Below are 22,422 nucleotides of genomic sequence, written 5' to 3'. Positions count from 1 at the left end.
CTCCCTTTACTAAATAAACTCCAGTGACTTCGTATCATCTCCAGGATCAAATATCCTGTTTGGCCTTCAGAACCTGGCCCCCTCCTAACTTTCCAATGCTCTTTTACCTTTTACTCACCCCTCATACTCTTTAATCCAGTGACACGAGCCACTCTCTTGTCTCTTAAATGAGACTTCTCTCTGGGCTCTGGGGATGTTCTCTCCCAGTCTCCTGTGCATGGATTGCTGTCCCTCATCCCTACTTTCTGGCTTCCTTCAAATTCTACCTTCTACAGGAAGTGGATCCCAGTCCCTCCTAATTCTAGGGCCTTCCTTCTGTTGATTATCGCTCATATGTTCTTTAGATAGCTTTTTGGTACATAATTGTTTTCATGTCGTCTCCCCCAGTAGAGTGTGAGCTTCTTGAGAGCAGGGACTGGTTTTTGCCTTGCTTTGTGTCTCCTGCACTTAGCACAGTTCCTGAAACAGAGGAGGCACTTAATAAGTATTTATTGATTTGATTGACATCGCAGTTTTGACATCACAAGGACAAAAGGGAGATAACTACAAAGCCAAATAAATTTTTGCTACATGTTTAACAGACATTTGCCAGATAGATATAAATGACACAATTTTTAAAAGATACTTTTAAGAGTCTTGGAGTACAGCCAATGCAATTATTAAGAAAAAGTAGAAACACTCATTTTAAAATACTTTTAATTTCAAGGGACCTGAAACCAGTCATGTGAAATAGTCAGAGGAAACTCATTCCTTTATTTGTAAGGTTGGTGTTTCTAACTATTTGAAACAATTGTAAGATTTAGTTCAATTTAGAATTAACTTGAGTTTCTTGTTTGGCTTTAAAAGTATTATTGTATTTAAAAATATACAGGTCATCCAAAAAGTCATAATGCAATCCTGCAATATGACTTTGGGGACGTCCTGTCATTTGTGTTCATGGTTGTCTAGATTTGTTGTACCCCATGGGGATCTTGGTCTTTTTAATCAGGTCAAGTCAGTAGGCATTAAATGCCTACGGTTGTGCAGGCACTGTGTTCAGAACGTTTCTTAATGAAGCATTCGGGAGCTGGTGTTTGTTGTTGTCTTTTAAGCATTGCATAGTTCCTCCCGGCAAAGGTGGTGAAGTGGAATGAGAAAAATTCTGCTTTTCCTCTTGCTCCCTTAAGAAAGCATTTGCTCGTGTCCAGCAGTAGCTATGTAAAGGGGTCCTCCTTTTCTGTTCTTCTATAAGAAGAAACCTGAGACCAAGTGGAAGGCTATTGCAGAGAGTCAAGTAATAATATGTTAGGAGCCTGAACTGGTGTGTAACTAGGAGCACAGAGACGGACATGCACATGAGATAGAGGCTTGAAAGTAAATGTTCACGTCAGAGAGGCTGATCACATTTGGAACCGAACTGACATTTTGGCTGATTGAAAATAAAAGTAAATGAGTATGCCAAGTGTGGCCAGATACCTCAGAGGCTAGGAGGATCAAGTTGTCTTCGGTAGTTATAGGAGAGGGTTTGGGGACAAAGGACACTGAGTTCTCTCTTGGCCATGTTTAGTTTGAGGTGCCAGCGATACACCTAGCTGGGTGTTGGAAATGTAAAATCTTAGCTTAGGAGACAGAGCAGAACCTCTCCTTCTGTTGTTAATGGCAGTCTTGTGGACCCTCAGATTTGCAGAAGACAGAAAGCTCAGATGAAACCCATTGAAAGATAGTATTTGAAAAGTTCCTAATGAACTAAAACATTGAACCTAAATCTATCAGATGAAAACTTTAAAGTGATAAATACTAAGTGTTTTACTTGGGTTCAAAATAGTCAACTTTGAAAGTACAAACGCAGCTGCTTAAGAAACATCTAGTTGCTGCACTGATCAGAGTGCTAGGTGGAGTGAAAATCCAGCCTCAGACACTGACTAACTCTGTGACTTTGGGCAAGTTGTTTATCTGTTTGCCTTGGTTTCTTCAACTGTAAAATGTAGATAACAATAGTACTTAAAGAATCTAATGAGATATTTGTAATTTAGAACAGTGCTTGGCACATAACTAGTAATGTGTACCTGCTAGCTATTATTAAATACAAGAATTTGCCTATATATCATTCCCTTTAAAATACATGGGTCACATAAACTAGAAGATAGAGGACTAGGCATCTTTTCTGGTCATCGCAGCCTCTCAAACCTCTCCAAAACAGAAATTATATACCAGAAATAAAGTAACTTTAGCTATCTTCCATTGTCCAGGAAATCTGGAACCTAAAAACTTTTTTTTAAATAGCACAAAGCCATGCATGGATGGCCAGCATAAGCTCACTCAGAACTTTTTACCATCTGTACATGACACCACCCGAAAAACTCCACACATAGACTCACGACAAAACCATGGAGATCCTGGTGGCAGGCTTTGGAATTTTGCTGTAGCCACCACAGATAGCCAGAACACAGTGTGGATCCCTAACCTCACATTCCCACTTTCCTGTGCCTCAGAAGCCTGTACTGTAGGAAGTAACCATGTAACAACAGTTGCCAAGTTCTTGCACCTGTCAGGGCTGGCACTGACAGACGCCCTGGCCAGGTCTCTGTCGTACTCCACAGACCACCCAACTGGAGATAGGTCTGTCTCCCCACAAGTTACTTGTCAGGATTACCAAGGCCTTTGATACTGTCAGTCGTGAGAGCCTGTGGAAGATCATGGTGAAATTTGGTTGCCTGGAAAAGTTCATCAGTATTGTACACCAGTTTCATGATGGCATGCTTGCTTGTTTCCATGCTTTCCCAGTCACCAATGGAGTGAAACAGGGCTGTATGCTTCACTCCTGTGCTTTTTATATGTTTTCAGCAATGTTGTCACACACCTTCAACAAGTATGAAAATGGCATCTGCTGCACTGACAGTAATTTATATAACTTGAAAAGACTACAAGCCAAGACAAAAGTGGAGGGAGAGTTAGTGAACTCAAGATATTTTTGTTCACAAATGATTGTAAACTCAATGCAGCCTCTAAGGCTGAGTTTCAACAAAGTATGGATCAATTCTCTGTCACTTGTGCTAATTTTAACCTAACTTCAAGAAAACAGAGGTTCTCCATTAGTCAGCACCACACTATCCATACATGGAACCATTTGTTAACAGCAAATGGAGAAATTTTGAATGCTCTTCACTTACCTTGGCAGTATACTTTCCAGGGATGGATGTACACATAGATGATGAAGTTGATGCAGGTTAGCTCAGCATGGGAAGATCCAAAAGAGAGCATGGGAGAGGAGAAGTTTTGAGCTGCCTACCAAATTAATGGTGATAGTCTACAGAGCTCTTGTGCTGACACACAACTTGTATGCCAGTGAAACCTGAAGAGTGTAACAGCACTATGCCAGGACACTGAACTGCTTCAATCTGAATTGTCTGAGGAAGATTCTGAAGATCACCTGGCAGGATAAGGTACCAGACACTGAGCTCCTTTCTTGAGCTGAACTGCTCAAACTCTGCTGCAGAGAGCACAACTCTGATGGGCTGGCTACATTCGAATGTAAAATGTACATTTGCTTAAAAGATTTATTTTAGAGAGAACTCACACAAAAGAGGTGCTTCTATGGAGGTCAGAAGAAAACAAGGACCCTCGAGGTCTATCTGAAAAACTTTGGAATCTATTGTGAGACGTGGGAGACACTGGCACAGGATGGTTCAGCATGGTGTGCCTGCATCAAAGAAGGTGCTGTGTTCTGATAGCAAAGTATACTTGCAGGAGCTCAAGAAATGTGAGATGAGAAAATTTAGAAATATTTCTGTCCCAAATACTCATACAGATTGTTAATACCTGACCTACGGGAGAGTCTTCTGAGCTCCTATCAGTAGTCATTCACATTATACATTGACCCTGACATCATGATGTAACTTGGTTTTCTTCAAGCCCAAAGGACAAACATCAATGACAACTTGGGACAGAGTGAACTGGGAGAGGATGCTGTGATTCTGTGGAGGTCCAGCCTCACAAGAGAAGAGGGAGTCAGAAAGAGAGCAGTAGTCTTATTTGATTTTATGTCCTCTTTACCATTTGTCATTCCAGCTGGTACAATCCATCCTTATAACCTGACCATTGTATAATGTGAAAGTATTTACAGATCCTATACTTGATTCTAAGACGCCATGGGGGGGAGGGGAAGGAGGGGGACAAAATGTGAAATTCAAGGAATTGTGGAATTGAATCCTGTAAACTAAAAGGAAACAAACAAATTAATAAATTAAAAATTGAATTTAAAAAAAAAGAGAGCAGTAGAAGGGAATAAAGAAGAAAACACTGAAATGACCAAAGGCCTCAGGAGGAGAGAGTCCAGAGACCTCATAAGCATAAGCAGATAAGTCCGCAAGAAAAACATCGAACCACAGAAAGAATTATGGCCTCCATATCTAGTAAGCAAGTTCAAACCTCTATGAATAGATACCGAAAAACAAAGGAAAATAACGCAAACACTTGATGAAACAGAGGAACCTGTGGAAAGTAAGGCATAGAACCACAACCTACTATTCCTGAGTGGTTCAAAAGAGAAAGAACAATGATGACAGCATAAGTTAGAGCCTGCACAGCAGAAGTAATGGGCACAATACAAAAACTTTAATTAGATAGCGAGTCTCACCAAAGAAACAAAAGAAGATAATTGTTTTCAATATAAAAGAGAAACAGAAAACAACACTAACAGAAAAGAGGCCCAGTATCCAAGCCTAAGAATCAGAGATCTCCAAGAATACCATGACAGGTAAAAAAAAATTTAAACTGAATGCCATAATGCAAGAAATAATACAAGCAAGAACTGCCCAGAAACTCTAAATACAGAAAATTAATTGAAAGAATTTATCACCTGGGGATAATTTATCAATTATCACAAAACTAAGTCTCTCAAACTTCCAGACTAGTTACATTGAATAGTTCAATTCAGAAACAAGAAATTCTCCAAATTATCTTCATAAAAGTCTTCAGAATCAAAGGAAAGGAAATCTGAATGATAGAAGACTATTCTGCACCAACTAGAAAATGCAGGTGCGAATGGAATAATCATGTGGTCCGAAGAGCCCTGTTAGCAGAGACCAGGATGACCTACCTTGCACATCTGAATTTAATGAAAAAAGATGGATGTTCAGTAATAAAGAGGCATTTGAAACATTCTTAGAAAGAAAGCCAGAAGTGAAAAATCATTCTCTTCTTGAACATTAAAGACAACAGAAGCATAGGAGGGGTGAATGAACGCATCAGCCAAGGACCACGAGAGCAACAGCTGACAGACCATGAAGAAAGTTCTTTGTGAATGTTACCAAGAATACAGAAGTGAAGGGGGAAATGTGGAGGTAACTAGTGAAGAGGCAGCCCTGGGGCATTATGGATCGAACTGGATGACAATAAGCACAAATGAACCATTTTTGGGGGGGGGGATTGGTTTTTTTTGTTGTTTGTTTTTTTGCAGGACTTTAAATGGAAGGGTATGTTAAAACAGGGAAGGGATCTGAGCATAAAGGAGAGTGTGTGACGTGTCTGGGTGAAATCAAGTGCTAGCAATGAGGGAAAGTTGACCCTTGGACCTTTCTGGAAGAGAAGAGCCTGTTATAGAGTTGGTAAAGAGGAAGAGAAAAGATTGAAAGGGCTGGGGAAGAAGGCCTTACTTTGATGGTGGGGTAATGGATGTACCTATGGGGGAAGAGATGTTTTTTGAAGGCAGATGGAGATTTTATATTGTATGGTCTGGAGGATTTGGTGCTTGAAAAGACTATTTCATCCTGCCTTGGGAGGGATGAACTCATGGGGACAAACAGGCAATTAGAGGAGGAGGACATATTTTAAGGTATATCTGGAAAAAAAAAATGTAGGGAGAGTTATATAGATCAGTGATGGGCTGGATAAATCAGGGACGTAGTGGAGGGAAGGCCCTACCATGGGGCTGTGTCCTCTCTGTTACCTGCAGGACTTGGCATTGTTTTGAGAATGAGGACCAGTGGAAAAGGGGAATACACAAGGCAAGCTCTTCGAGTCAGTGACAAAAACTGCCTAGAGAAAAGAACCCAGAAAAGGTGCCTTAGAAGTTTTGAAAGATTTCTGTATAAGGAATAGACAGAATAGAGAGATTGGATAATTATAGGGGTGAGGAATGAGGAAAGGAGGGTCTAGAAAGAAAGGATGGACAATGAAGAGAGTGACAAAAATCCTCCCTGGAAAAGAGATCCCCTCCTTCCTTCAAATGAAAATTTAAAAACAAACCAACTGGTAGTTGACGAGGAGGAGAATAACAGGAATCTACCTGAGTCACTGAGAAAAGGGGGTGAGATTTGTTGTTGTGTGTCTTTCATTCTGGAAGAGGATCAGTGACATCAGGAAGGCGATATTTTGACTTACCAGTGAATTGGAATTAAATGAGGCAGGGCTGTGCAAAGTCACCAGCCTCACTTTCTCCTCCAGAGTCATCTGGGTCCAGTGGCCAGATACAGGGTAAGATTTATATAACAAATTAAAAAAGCAGGAGAGAAAAGAGGGCTAATAAACAAAACCTCTAAGGAAAAGGAGTCACAAAAGAGGGGGGGGTGTGTGTGGCTCTGGAGCAGAGACTGGGAATAGGGTCACTTTATAAAGGATGAAACTAAAGTAACTAAAGGATTATAGTACTGTGTTTATAGCAGAATAGGAAAAAGACTCACCACTTGAAATAAAAATCCAGTACTAGAGACAAGTTGAGGAAAATGCTCTCATAATGTTTAATATGAATGGATTAAGCAAGCCAGTAAAACAAAAAAGTGACACAATGGATAAGAAAAAACCCTTACAATCTGTTGCTCAAAAGAAACATTTCAAACATATACACAAAACTGAAGGGATAGAAAAAAATTTACAATGTGTCAAGTGAATCTAAAAAAAGCTGTATTTGCAATCATTCTGAGGGATAAAAAAGAAAACTAGCATGCTAACAAGAACCACAGAGAGCAGAACAGTGTCAGTGATACTCTTACACACTCTCAAACCTCAAAGATCCAGATTCTTAAAAGAAAAATTAACTGTCCTCTACAAGAAGATACAGAATAGTGGCAGGAGCCTTCAGAATCCTTCTCTCTTTCCATTGGTTTAAAACAAAAACAAGCAAAAGGGAAAATGTGAAACTGAAGAAACTGGTGGAAAATTAGAGTTAAAAACTTATGACATCTTCTAAACGGTACCTTAAAAGATTATACATATTTCTCAGTACTTTATGGAACTTTTACAAAAATTGACTGTGTATGAGGGCACAGAAATATATCAAATAATATAAAAAGGCAGAAGTAGTTAATATTTTCTTTACAAACAATAATGCAATAGAAATAATCATTGATTTGATGAACACATGCAAAAATTAAAAGACACTGAAATGGAGATTTAAACAATGAAATCCTAAAATAAGTCAAAGATCAATTCATAGAAATAATTATTTTCAAGAAAATGACAGTGCTGAAAGAACATAACAAAATTTCTAGGATTAACAAATTGAATGTACCCTTTTAAAAATTAGAAAGACAAGTAAACCTAAAGAGGAGTCATTAAAAGTAGAGGAAAATTTAATTAGAAGTAAAAAAAAACCCATAGAAATAATAAAAGTGAACAACTGGTTCTTTGGAAAGACTGATAGATAACTTTATCTAATCTGGTTAAAAAGAAAAGGCAGAAAAGCAAGTCAATTAAATAGCAAGTGATGAATCACAACAAAACTAGAATAAACAGAATACCCAGAACCCACACTGAGAAGACAAAAGAAATAAAGGAAAACTAGGCGAGGTGCAAAATATCAAAAGACCACATTAATTTCTTAAATAACCCAATCTCATAAAAGGAAATACATCAAACAGAAAAAAAATCTCCTGGTCCCAGTGGATTCACAGAAGAATTATTTCAATCCTTTAAAGAACAATTAATATTCATACTGATGGTACTTTCCAGAATCCTTTTATATAACAATTGTAGTCTTCATACCTGAACCATGGAAAGATAACATACACAAGGCAACTGTAGGCCAATATCATTAATCTGTATTGACTCAAAATTTTTCAACAGAATACTACAGCAGTTTATCCAAGAAATCATTTGTTATGACTGAGTGGGATATATATATATATGATACAAAGATGGTTCAACATTAGGAAAACAATAAAAATGACCATATTTAAAACCAAATCATTCAAAACCACATGATCCATCTCCCTAGATGCAGAAAAGGCCTTTGACAAAGTGCAGCATTTTTTTATGCCAAAAAACCTACAAAGTATAGGCATAGAAGGACCTTTTTTAATATCATGAAAAGCAAATATATAAAACCAAAAGTAATTATCATATGCAATAGAGATACATTTTCCCAATTAATAATGTAGTGAAGCAAGCATGCCCACTCTCCCCACTATTATTTGACATAGGTCTGGGAATATTAGCAACAACAATAAGACGAGGGAGAAATTTAAAGGCATAAAGATAAGTAAGTGTATTGCCAACACAGTATTCACAGCACTGATGATGACTATGAATATGCCGGCATAGTTCTGAATCACAAAATATAACAGACTTTCCATATGGAAGACAGAAGCAAAACATTTATTCAGACACCAGAAAATGGAATCATTACAGCAACAAAGAAGTTAATATATCATAACACAGCAGGGAGGCACACCATCCATTAGCCTTCCCCCAAACAAACACTCACAAGCCTAGCTGTCTCCTTGTCTCCTCTCTCCTCCCTCCAGCTCTTAACTGCTCTGACTCCCAAATTCTTCTGGGCTCTGCTCCACCCATTCCAAGCCCCTCCCACCACAGGCTCCATGTGATTACATTCAGCCTATTAAGGGGCAGGGAAGATCTTCAAATTCCCTTAGGCCTATAAAGGGGCAGGGCAGATCTTCAGTTTCCCATTACTATTACATTCAGCCCCAAGGCCTTTCATGTCCCTTATATAGCAAAAATATATTAACAGTACATTTCTTTACATAGGTTAACTGGAGTTTAGGGGTAACTGGTGTGTCAACCATACTTTATAACAGGGATAACAGAAAATAAGCATATAAAACAATATCTTAGGGTGGGGCTTTAGCACAAGCACCCCATCATTTCCCCTTCAAACAAATGGAGCTCAAAATCTTGGGATAAAGAGTGAAGGTCTCTTCTTCCATGGCTACTTCTTGCTGAAATTGGACTTAAGAGCTGTACCTGCCCCAAGAAGTCCCATTCAAGAGGTCAGTTCTTTAGTTTGTGTCTGGAGCTTGGTCAACACTAGAGGTCCCATTTGAGAGGTCAGTTCTTTTAGCTGGCATCTGGAGCTTGGTTGATACCAGGTCCAGGGATGTCCATCACAGGCACGACCAGGGGGTGACATTTGGCTTAAGAGACCAGGCATCTGCAAGTAGAATACTAAGCCTGTAGGAAACAAATCTAGCAAGCAACTTTAACAGACAGAAAGCCAGAAAGAAACAAAGAGACAGTAATCAGAAGCAGGGTACAGGGTCAGCTGTGCTTCTGGAGTCCATGAACCCACTATCATATACCCATTCACAGAAGAATTTATGAGTTAAGGGTACAGTTTGATAATCATCTTCCCCTGAATAAACGACAGTTACAGTATTATATTTCCTGTGTACTATAATTTCTGCAGCCTTTGGAACATGGTCTGGCTTTCACTTTATCCACATTTTAGCTCCCAGTTTTATTCTATCAAAACCAAACCCTTTGGCTCCTCTGATAGGTATTTCAGAAGGAGGGTCAATTTTCACAAGGAATAACGATCACTTGAACTATTCTTTTTTATTTTTATTATTTATATTTTTATTCATTTTTTACAAAACTGTATGGGTTCTTCACCCAAGTTTTGGAATGTCACAATAATTTCTCTTTGATAATTAGAATCTATTACTCCAGCCAATACATGTATTCCTCGAGCTACTAATCCCGATTTAGGTAATATCCACCCAAAATGATTTTTAGGGATTTTCATACATATTCCAGTGGAGATTTTTCTTATTTCTTTTCTATCCAACCAGAAGTCCTTTGAACAGTGTAAATCATACCCTGCCAAACCAGGTTTTCCTGGATACAGTGTTGGGACATCTTGCTTTATAGCCCAATACTCAATATTTGGGGATCTTATGTGTCTGCTGTTTTCTAATTTGCAGATTTGGAGTCATCATTCTGGCTAGAGGTGTACTTCCTCCCAGTGGTCTAATATTAAAGTTACATAAAGCAGTAAACATAAAGCAGTATTATCCTTCCACTGTTGATATGAATTATTAGAACTTAACTTCCTTAATTGTTCTTTCAGTGATCCATTCTTTCAATTAACCCAGATGTTTGTGGATAATAGGGAATATTCCATTTAACATCAAGTCCCTTTTCTCGATACATTTTGTATAGTTCATTAGTTGGAATACTATCAATTCTTCCACATTCTACCCCTACTTTCAATAGAGTAGTAAAGAATTCTTTTCTCATCAGTCTATTCTTTGAATCCGCTATTTGCTCTTTTCTCTTAAGAAAATTTATCTTTTACCCATTCCCTGAAATCACTTAACTGTGAAATCTTATCCAGCACCTCCAAAAGAGAGTGCCCTATCTCCCCAATTAGCTGAGTCAGAATTAGGTGCTTCTAAGCAGGAGGAGCCATCTTCACTATGGTATTTCCATGAGAAACTGCTAAGGGCGTATCATGATAACCCTCGGTGTCTCCCATCATGATAGCTGTCTTCATTACCCTTTCCTTTATTTTTCACATACAATCCTTAAGCAAATACCAGGATCTCTCTCCATTAGGCCACATAGAATCAGTAGGATGCATTTTATTGCATCCATTTACTGTTAAAGCTAACAGATTGGTCGTATTGTTACCTCATAGCATATGATGATCCCTAAAAACTTGCTGTACAAAAGGATTCTGACTAATACCTATAAATTGTAAGCAATTCACACTATCTACCTATACTCCTCTAACCCAGTCACTGATTTTCACCATCCAAGACACTAAAGATTCTCCCATCCTTTGGGTGAATTGACTTACTATATCAGTAACCTCCTGCTGAGTGAAATCCTCCGTTATCTCCCTGAATTCTGTGTGGCCTCCCTTGTTCTCCTGCCTCCTTAGTATGGGACAAAAGTCTGCCTTCTTCTAACTTTGTTTCATTTTCCTCCCACACGTTCTCCTGGCAGTCACTGCTGTAGCAAGGATGCATAGACTGTGCCAAATTAGCATGCACTTTGCTTTTGTTAGTTGTTTTCTTCTTTTTGAGAGCTAAACACACAGCAGCCTTCTCTTCTCCCACCTGAGACCCTCCAGCGTGCTCTTCTGAAGGAGAGCCCGAAGGCTGTGGTACAGAAAATTTCCCATGCAAATCAACTACTAATTTCTCCATCCGAGCTTTCTCCTGTAGCAGCTCATCTCTGCTTTTATATATATATATATATATATATATATACACACACACACATATATATGTGTACATAATATATGTTATATATATACACAAATATATATCATACTCCTTCCTGTTCTTTACCTGGTTTCATTGGTATTCCTTGCAAACATCTTTCTAAATCTCTAAGTTCTTCCTTCTGTAGCCTTGGTTTCCAGTTTTCCACAGAGCCCTGTAGTTTTAGCCCATTTCCTTGCTAGAGAGGAATAAGGTAAATCCTCCCATCTTGGGATATCAGTTTCTTCTTCTAAAGCCCTTCTGCCTTCAGATGGAGGTCTAACATTTCCCAATCCCATTCTTGTCAGTTGCAGCACCACTGAAATATATTCACAGCACCAGCGATGACTATGAATATTCCAGCATAATTCTGAATTGCAAAATGTAAGACTTTCCATATAGAAGATAGAAGCAAAACATTTATTCAGACAAGTTGTGTTTGTCCTGTTTTCAAAGAGGACCATGTCATCAGGGAAATGATGACAGGACTTGCAGTTGACTTTGATTTGAGTGAGGGAGGGCTGTGCAAGGTCACCAGCCTCAATTTCTCCTCCAGAACCATCTGGATCCAGTGACCAGATATTCATCAGGAAGACTAGAGATGATTCAGGATGCAATGGGAGACCTTTGCCCTTTTAAGCTAAGGCTTTTTCAGGTGCTCACTTAGAGTGATGTTTAATGCTCATTCAGTGAATAGGCCTCTTTAAGAATGAGTCAAGGGGCAGCTAGGTGGTACAATAGAGCACCAGCCCTGGAGTCAGGAGAACCCAAGTTCAAATCCAGCCTCAGACACTTACTAACCGTGTGATCTTAGGCAAGTCATTTAACCCCAACTGCCCTGCCTTCTCTCCTCCAAAAAGACAAAAAAAAAAAATAGTCAAGGGATGACCCCTTTAATTAGAAAAAAAGAGAAAAACATCAAGCTGGAAGGGGAAGACCCTCAGAGTTGCTGTTCCAAAGAGAAACAGTTACGATTGCCATTCATTCTAAGCCAGGAGGGCCCAAAATAAATAAATAAATGTGTATATATAACACATACATATATATTCAAACACCAGAAAACAGAATCCATCATAGCAACAAAGAAGTTAATATACCATAACACAGCAGGGAGTCACACCATCCTTTAGCCTTCCTTCAAACAAACACCCAACAAACCTAGCTGTCTCCTTGCCTCCTCTCTCCTCCCTCCAGCTCTAACTGCTCTGACTCCCAAATTCTTCTGGGCTCTGCTCCACCCATTCAGCAAGCCCTTCCCACCACAGGCTCTCTGTGATTATATTCAGCCTATCAAGGGGCAAGGAAGATCTTCAAATTACCATTACAGTAAGAGACAAAACTATTCATATTTGTTGAAGATAGAATGGTATACTTGGAAAATCATAGAGAATTAGCAAAGATACTGAAATAATAGCTTCAGCAAAGTTGCAGTTTACAAAATAAATCCTAAAAAATCGATAGTTTTTCTATACCAGAACCCAAGAAGTAGTAACAGAAAGGGAAGTCCTATTCCAGAAAACTACAAAATGTACAAAATATATGGTGTTACCAAAGCCTTGTATGGATTCAATTATAAAGTGCTCTGAAAGAACCAAGGAACAAGTGACACAGCTGAAGGAACATGCATAGTTCATAGCTAGGTTGTGTCGATATAATAAAAATGGCAATAATACCAAAATTAATTTACACCTTTAATCCTATACCCACCAAATTAGCTTTAATAGAACTCATTAAAATCCTAACAAAATTCTTAAAGAAAAAATAACTAGAATATCAAGAGAAATAATGGAAAGAAGTATCAATGAAGGGGAACTAGCACTCTCAGACCTCAAACTATATTATAAAGCAGTCATCCAAACGATTTGGTATTGGTTAAGAATAGACATCAGTGGGGCGGTTGGGTGGTGCACTGAATAGAGTGCCAGCTCTGGAATCAGGAGGACCTGAGTTCAAATCTGTCCTCAGACAATTAACACAAAAAACTGTCCGTGTGACCTTGGGCATGTCACTTAACCCCAACTGCCCTCCAAAAAGCAAAAAAATAAGGAATAGACATCAGTGGAACAAACTACAAGGGAGATTCAGAAACAATAGAACCCAATAACCCAGTGTTTGATAGAGTGGAAATATTACCTAGGAAAAAAATTCCTAATTGGATAAAACCAGAATTTAGTCTGGCAGAAATTAGGCTTAGGTGAATTCCTTCTACCATATTCCATAATAAATTCTACTCTTAAAAAAATCACATTTAAAACCAAAGCATTCAAACCACATGATCATCTCATCTGTTTAGAGGTAAACTTGATATTAAAGATAATACTATAAAAAAATTAGAACAGAAACATATCATATATACCTCTCACAGCTATGACTAAGAGGTTCTTAACCAAACAAGATATAGAGGCACTTAACAAAGATAAAATAGATAACTTTGATTACTTGAAAATGAAGAACTAATTGACAGTTAAAATTAATGCATCTAGAGTAAGAAAGGAAGTCTCACATGGGACAATTTTTTTTTTAGAAAATTTCTCTGTAATAGCCATTCTTCATGAGATAAATGGCCAAAGGATATGAAAAAATAGTTTTCAAAAGAATGCAGAGTATTCCCAACCACATGAAAGAATGTTCCAAATAACTAATAGTAAGAAAAGTTCAACTAGAAAAGACCCTAAGGTTTCACCTTATACTCTGCAAAGTGGCAAAAATAAAAAAAAAAATAAAAGGAAACCATATTGGAGGAGGGGAGAGGGAGAGTCATGGTTGATAGAGCTGTCAAATAGTATAAACATTTTGGAAAACAGCTTGGAATTATACAGATAAAGTAATTAAATTTTCACTTTAAACCAAAGACTTCTTGTACTTAAATTCTAAGGAAGCCATCAACAAAAAGAAATCTTCCATATACACCAAAATATTTATAGCAGCATTTTTTTTGTGATAGCAAAGAATTAGAAACAGAGTAGATGTCCATTAATTGATGAATGGCTAAATAAATTGCAGCCTGTGAATATAATAGAACATCACTGAGCTTTAAGAGACTGTACATGATGAATACAGAGACAGAAAGAGCTACATGAACTAATGGAGAGGAAAGTAAATGGTCAGGAAACCAATCTGCTCAGTATCATTAGGTATGCCACATGGCCAAGAAATGAGATTTGTTCAAATTTTCCTCAGAATCAAGACCAGTAGGTGAAAGTTTCATCAAGGCAAAGACAAGCTTAAAATAAGGCAAAACTTCTTAATTGAAGTTTTCTAAATGTAGAACGCTGCTTCTGGGGTTATTAGGTTTCCACATATTATAGATTTGCAAATGAAAGGCATATGACTTCTTGGGTAAGTTGTAGAGAGTTATTTTGGTAGTATAGATTGAATTAGCTCGCAAATGAGGTCCTTTCCAGGTCAGAAATGAAGGATAATTCAAAGGGAAGGATTGCTTTTTCATCCCGTGAAAAGTGTTAGAGAATTTTCCTGATAATTGAGGAGCTCGTATATTACTGAATATCTCATTAATGCTATATTTGAATGATTTGTTTGCCCAAGTGCTTGTAGGGGAATTGATGAAATCGTACAGACAGAACAAAATGAGCCATATACTGATGAATCTAGGGTTTATGTGTGGTAGGCACAAATCAGAGAGAACTGAGATACCTCCTAAAATAGGTACCATGCCACAGTTAATATCAAGGTTACACTGGATCAAAAAGAGAAAAAAATGGCTCTTAAAATTCTGATGATTTGTGAGATGAAAAAAAAGCAGATTGATATTTGTCAGAGGTGTTTTCCTTTGTTGTCATGGAAGTTGCTCATTGCAAATTTTGCATACAGAACAGATTCTCTATAACTGGGGAGGTTCTACAGATGAGGATTTCTGATAACATTAAGTCATGTAATAACCTGCACATATGTAGCTGGATGCCCATTTTATTGAAATTATCTATCATTTACAGACAGTGCATGTGAAGGAACAACATGAATTTGTAGTAAAGAAAGCCCCCAGTTTAAACTATGGTTTTGACATGTACTAGTTTTTAATCTTGAGTAAATCAGTTAATGTCTCAGCCTAAATTTTCTCATTTGTAAAGCAGGTAGTTAGTAGTACTTGTAATACCAGTCTCACAAGTTTTTTTGTAAGGAAAACACTCTGTACACTTTAAAGCTGTGTTGAAATAGTGTTAGGAGATTGTATTAATGTACATAAAATATTTATCAAGTGATTATGTGCCAGGCACTGTGGTAAGCCTTGGAAATATAAAAATGAGCAAAAAAGAAAAAATAGTCGGTGCCCTCAAGGAGCTGACATTCTAATGGAGGAAGTTGACCCACAAAGAAGGAACTGGAAAAGGTGGGTAGGTGGAGAGGGAGAATTCTCTCCAGACTGTCTGAAGCATCAGGAACTGAGCTGAGGCACATTAGTGATGAACAAGGGTGGCTGGGAAGTGCTTCCTCAAAAGGAGGCTTGTGAATTAAAGCTAGAGGTATCTTGGCTTCCATGAGAATGCCACTGAGACAGAAGTGAAAATGCCATCTAGAGAGTCAAGATCGGAGCAAAGTTAAGGATTGCAGTCATTGTTAGGGACTGTGCACTGGCCCTTATATTTAGTTGGAGAAACAGTGGGCTAGATTGATGGGGGAGACTTGCATGGTACTTTAAAATGCAGCTCCCTAAAAGAAAACCCCCTGGCTTTACCATAATTATTTTGAGACAGTGTGGTAGTGTCATCATTAGGCAGATTATGTAACCTGTCAGTGGCATAGTCCTGTCTAGAAGGCTTTAAGTGAAGAACAATTGAGAGTATATGATGGTGCCATGAGTTTCCTCCCTAGGATTTCCCTGTGTGGATGAAATTCACAGGTCATTGGCTTTAGGCAGCCACGTGGTCCAGTAGATCGATCCCAGCACCTGTAGTCAGGAAGACATGGGTTCAACTCTAGCCTCATATACTGCAAGCTGTGAGACCCTGGGCAAGTCATTTCATTTCTGTCTACCATAGTTTCTTCATCTGTAAAATGTAAATAGCACCTACCTCATAGGATTGCCGTAGGGATAAAATGGGATATTCATGAGTTGCTTCACATACCTTAAAGTGCTGTATAAATGCTAGTTATCATCATCATCGTCATCAAAATTCTTCTGATGAGGCAGAGTACAATGGACCAACCTACAGTTGGCACAATTAATCTTCATAATATGATGACTTTCCCCAAAGTAGTGGTTTAAGCTGTACTTATCTAAGCATGTGTTCAGTTTAGAAGAGGCCCTTATATAAAAGTACCTAAGTGGTAAGATTTGAGATTTTTTAGAGAAATCAGGCAGGAAGGTGCTGCCTTTGCTTGGTCTTGTTTATTTGCCCATCATTAGGCCTGGCATAGTACCTGGCACATAGTAGATGTTTAATAATCATTGACAAAGAAAAACAGTATGTTCTAAGATGGCCGAGTGGATATAGTGCTGGGCCTGTGATCAGTAAGATCTGAGAAGACCCTGGTTTCTTTTTTTGTTTCTTGGTTTTTTTTTTTCCTGCTTTCTGGAGGGGGAAGGCAGGGCAATTGGGGTTAAGTGACTTGCCCAAGGTCACATCGCTAGTAAGTGTTCCGTGTCTGAGGCCAGATTTGAACTTGAGTCCTCCTGACTCCAGGGCCAGTGCTCTATTCACTGCACCACCTAGCCGCCCCTAAGAAGACCTTTGGAGAAGGAAATGCAAACCACTCCAGTATCCTTGCCAAGAAAAGCTCATGAACAGTAGACAGTATTGGTGTGATGTGGTCCATGGGACCATCCAAGAAGAGTCCGATATGACTAAATGAGTCATTGAGCCACTCTCAGAATGGTGGAGGATATCTAGTCAGTATTCTTTGATATGAACCAGTTTTTGCCTTTGGACCCAGAGTGAACGACTCTCCTTTCATGAAGTCCTTCTCTCCCCTCCCCCCCTTTTTTTCCCAACTTTCTCTGTTGGTGTCTACACCTGCTGCCAAACTAAAGCCAGAAGGAAGTTTGGACTTTGTGTATCAGGGTAGTACTAGACCCAACCCTTAGCCACCCTCTAAATAAAAAAGATGAAGCATCAGCTCACCACCTTCCTTCCTCTATCAGGTAGGGACAGTGTGAAGAGGTGAAACAAGCTTAGTGGTAGGTAAAGAGTACAACTCATCTCCCAGTGTGATATTTTTTTCATCAGTGAGAGATTGAAAATGCCTTCCACCAGTTGCTGGCAGTGGGGAACAGGGAACCGAACAGAGATCTCTGATGAAATTGGACACCTTCTCATCTGCTTCCAGATGAGGTCTTCACATTTCATTGTTCTGTTTGATGTGTTGGAATGTCATGCAAACCCGTATTTGAAAATGCTTTATTCTCTCTTTTTACATAATCAGTACAATCAACACAAATGGGAAGCAGCCTTAGGGAATTGCTGTGGCCAGAAAATTGATCCACTGGCCCAATTAGAGGCAGCTGGTCACTTGGTGGATAGAGTGCTGGCAATGGAGTCAGAAGCTGTTGTGTCCCAACTCATTTGGGGTTTGCTTGAGGCAAACAGGGTGAAGCGATTTGCCCGGGGTCCCATTGCAAGTGAGTGTCTGAGGCCAGATTTGAAATCAGAAAGATGAGTCTCCCTGACTCCAAGCCCAGCATCTTGTCCACTTTGTCACATAGCTGTCCAGGGTCAGGAATATCTGGTTCAAATGTGGCCTCTGACACTTCTGAGCTGTGTGACCCGTGGCAAGTCACTTGATTTCTATTTGCCTATTTTCTTAACTGTAAAATGAGGATAATCATAGCACCTATCTCTCTGGATCAGCTGAGATACTTGTAAAAGTGCTTAGCACAGTGTCTTTCACATAGTATGTGTTATATAAATACTTGTTTCCTTCCTCTTTGCCCCCATTTCAAAGTCAAATATATTTTAAATAATCTTTTCAATTAACCACATTACTGTGCTTTTATGTTAGCATATATAACAAATAGTTGGCACTGTATTTTTTCCATAGCTGTAAAAAGTTATCTAGCTTTAAAATGGCATCTCAGGTTTATTTTGATGCTTATCTCCTTCTCTCTTAAGGATGGCTGGAATGTTGGTGGGGGTTTTTTTCCAAAAATTTAAACACCCTCTGTTGCTGGGAACATAGGAACCTCATCTCGGAGAAGCAAAGGTCATGGACTGTTAGCTAAGTGTGGTTTTGCGTGCTCTTTAATTCCACAGGGCTCTGTCTGTGCCAGGGGGCAAAGGTGACTCTTAGATGACTTTATGCCGAATTATGAAATTAATCCAGCAGTGTCTGAACACCCTGTTAGAGCCATAGAAGCTTCTCTCAGATTGCCACGAATCCCCTAAAAACGTAACTGCTCAGAATGAAGTTGGTAGCTCATATGACCAGTTGTACTGTTTTACATCTACCAGAATTAGTCCACATTTATATAGCATTTGAACATTTGGAAAGATCTTTGCTCACACAACAACCTGGGGAAGTAGCTAGTACAAGTATTATGAAGCTTTTGACTCTCCAGGATCGCAGTCTCTGGGCAGGCTGCATGCATGCAGTCCATCCTTCGTAAGCCTCCATCAGCGATGCTACCTATATCCTTCAGTCGCAACAAAAGACATAATCAAACAGCATAACAGAGTAAGTGACAAGAAAGATCTTGACCCATACAGCAGGACGCTTCCTTTTAGTTTATCACACTGTCAGGGACCCAGTCAGGGAACCCCAGGGAACATTAAGGGTTCCACATGGAGAGAATATGCATCAGACAGGCACAGAGAGACACACAGACACACACGCGCCCGTGTACTCACCTGTACGTGCATGGAGTTCAGGTGGTCTGGGCAGTTCCTGTGTCTGCAGACCTCCCTGCTAATCTCTGCCAGGCTGCTTTCACATAGGCCTCTCTGCTGCAGTGGCCTTTGGTCCTGCAGGGCTAGGAATCTGCCAGCTTTTTAGTGTATGGGCCATGGACTCTCCTCACTTTTCTGTGATGTAGTCAGTTACCTGGAGAAGAAACCCAGAGGCAACTTGGAGGTCATTTTGATGTTCTGTCATGTCTGCTGCCCTTGGAAATTCCTTCAATTTCCCTAGTCCTAACAGCCTAACAGATCACTCCCAAGTCCTGCACTTAGCAAAATTTCAAGAGAGCTGATTCAGGGCTTGGAGAGGACACTTACTTCTCTGTAACACTCCTCTTTCTCCCCCCTCTCCTGTTCCCCTCAAATCATATTGTAAAACCCAGAGGCTGCATTGCATAGCCAAGACTCAAAAAGCTTGCTGAACTTCGTCTAGTAAAAAAAAAAAAAGGCTCACCTTTTTACAAAGCACTTAACTGATGCTCTGGGGCAGGAGTGAGGAACCTTCGGCAGGGCCACTTGTGGCCTCAAATGGGGGGGGGTGGTGGTGGTGGTATTAGTTTGGTTGTAGAGGTTTGGATAGACATCAAGGTTGCACAACAGATCAAGTCCTGGTGCTGGAGTCTAGAACACCTAAGTTCAAATTCAGTCTATCTGTGACCTTTGGCAGGACAAATGGGGATTCTAATAGCACCTACCTACCTGAGTTGTTGTGCGGATCAAATAAACAATATTTGTAAAATACTTACCACGCGGTGGCTGGGGGACAGGAGCGGCTGTATAAAGGCCAGATCTAGTTACAGTTGCAATTGTTCTCTTGAGTGTTAAGATTTCAAGCTATCTAATAGTCAGTAGGACGGCTCTGATTGGAAGCCAAAATAGAGCTTGGGCTTGGACAGGCAGATCTGAGGAGCAGCTGTATAGAAAGGAGTTTTGGAAATGTGGGCACAGGGGTGGCTACGTGGTGCGGTGAGCAGGTCTGGTCGGTGAGCAGGAGGACCGGGTATCGTTCTGGCCTCAGATACTTAACACCCACACAAAAACACTGGCCGTGTAACCTTGGGCAAGTTACTTAAACCTAATTGCTTTAAAAAAAATGTAGGCACAGATGTGGTTATGTGGTTGAAGATCTGGCAAAGGAGACAAAAGAAGGGAGCCCCTGAGGCCAAAGGAGAGCAGAGAGAGAGCAGCGACACAGAAACCTAAGAGTAGGGTCAGAGAAGAGGGAGGGGTGGTGACCCAGGCTGCAGAGCAGCCAGACGGCACATGTGGGCTAACCAAGGCTTTTCCAGTTGAAGCAACAGGAAAACCCCAGCCCCGCCCCCTCTATACACTGCGGGAGGGCACCCAGGTAGTGGAGGAGGTGGGGTTAGACCTTGGGCTGTTGACTTGGGGACTTTTTTAGCTGTTTCTTTGATTTCCCTAAGTGTAGAAGAGCTCCCCGTGCTTCGGGAGCTTCGCCAGTATTTGCAAGTTTGCTGTATTAGAGTCACCTGGGGACCCTAAGAAGTATATGTGAGTGGCTGATACTCATCCCAGAGCCCCCAGATTGAGGCCCATGGTCTGCCCTGTGTGCCAGGCTGCTTCTTAAAAGAGCTTTTCATTTGAATATCATAAAACATCGTAACAAAGTCTTGCATTGAAGAATACACAAAATATATGCAAAGTAGATAACAAGTTGATTTTCCAGGGTGGGAGAAAGCCTTCCAGCTAGGGTGATTCAGAGTGGTTCCACAGAGCATTATGGAAGTCTATGAAGCCAATTTTGAGAAGATGCTTGAGGCACAGAAACAGGAGATGGGGTATCATGTGAACCATAGCAAGGCTAGCTTCAGCTGCACCAAAGAGACCACTGAAGAAGCAGTCGGTCAATAAACTTTGATTAACCGCCTGTAAGGTATCAGGCTTGGAAAGGAGGATCGCAACCAGGCTGGGGAGGGCTTTAAGTGGCCATTATAATGTTTTTTGATTCTAGAGGCAATAGGGAACTCATTGAGCTTGAAGGGCACATGGTCGGACCCAGGCTTTACAGAGCTCACTTTAGCCAACGTGGAGAAGTCCTTGAGTCCAGGACAGATCTGAGGCAGTTAGATAGATGAGAATACTGCAGTAGTGCTTGTGACAAGTAATGAAAGCCGGCAGGTGAACAAGCAGGGGAGACATAGGAGTAGAGAAAGAAATAGATGGCGTTCACAGAGGTCCAGTATGACTGGAAAGGTGGAATGGGGGCCAGTGAGGAGTCAGATATTGCGAACCTAGTGGAGTCCTAGACAGAAATAAATGAGTCAGGGAGGAGTGTGTTTGGGGGGGGGGGGGGGGAGAATTTCTGTTTCGAACAGGAAGAGGGAAGTCAGAACATAAATAATCAGACATGTAGTTTTAAAATGGGTTTTTTCCCCATAACTAAAAATGTTAGGATTCCCCCCAAGGTCCCTGTTTGTTTGCAGTCTTGTCATCACTGATCCCTTAAAGGGGCTTTGAGAACGCAATGTTTGCAGCTAAGCTGTGCGCTAGATGGAGTGCTGGGCTTGGAACCAGCAAGGCTCCTAATCTTTCTCACCCTCAGTTTCCTCGTTTGTTACCTCCCCTGGCTGCGGTGTGGACCAAATGAAACAAGGCTGTAAAAGCACTTTATAGACCGCTAAGAGCCGTAGATTAATGATGTCTTCTACGTTAGAACCTGAGCCCTGGCTGCAAATCTTGGAGATTCTAGCCGCGTTTCAGTCCACCTGGAGTTTTCAGTTTTTATATTTTGAATTTTGCATGTTAACGTTGAAGTTTACTTCCTATAAAGTACTTAAGATAAAATCAGAATTGTCAGCACTTTTTTTGGATGTTTAAAGGTGGAAGTTATGCCTGTCCCTCCTTGGCGCGAATTCTCGATTGCGATTATCGATACTTTGCACCAAGTATGCGACGGGAGGGGTTCTCTGCCCTTTCCATACCTTTTTTTTTTTTTTTCCCCTATTTTTGTAAAGCAGGAAAACTTTGAGACGTCTTGTTTTCTGTGTCCAGGTTAGAATTCCCGCATTTCCATTCCGCGTTCCTACGTCTGGGCGGGGGAGCTGTCGGTTGGGTCCCTCGGGGCGGCCGCCCAGCCCCGGGTCTCCCCGGAGGGTCTCCCCGGAGGGTCTCCCCGGAGGGTCTCC

General features: G+C 40.2%; 1 protein-coding gene across 13 annotated transcripts in view; it reads left to right on the top strand.

Moving 5' to 3' along the window:
• Nucleotides 1-22,422, top strand: part of JMJD1C (jumonji domain containing 1C) — a 251,161-nt gene that overhangs the window by 129,394 nt on the left and 99,345 nt on the right. The gene's annotated exons all lie outside the window — the stretch shown is intronic.

This window comes from Petaurus breviceps, unplaced genomic scaffold (assembly GCF_028583685.1).
Source record: "Petaurus breviceps papuanus isolate PSGF00001 unplaced genomic scaffold, PetGlider_PUasm1.0 490, whole genome shotgun sequence".
NCBI classification, from domain to species: domain Eukaryota; kingdom Metazoa; phylum Chordata; class Mammalia; order Diprotodontia; family Petauridae; genus Petaurus; species Petaurus breviceps.
The sequence above is the reverse complement of the archived record's forward strand: the minus strand, read 5'-3'. Positions and strand labels throughout refer to the sequence as shown.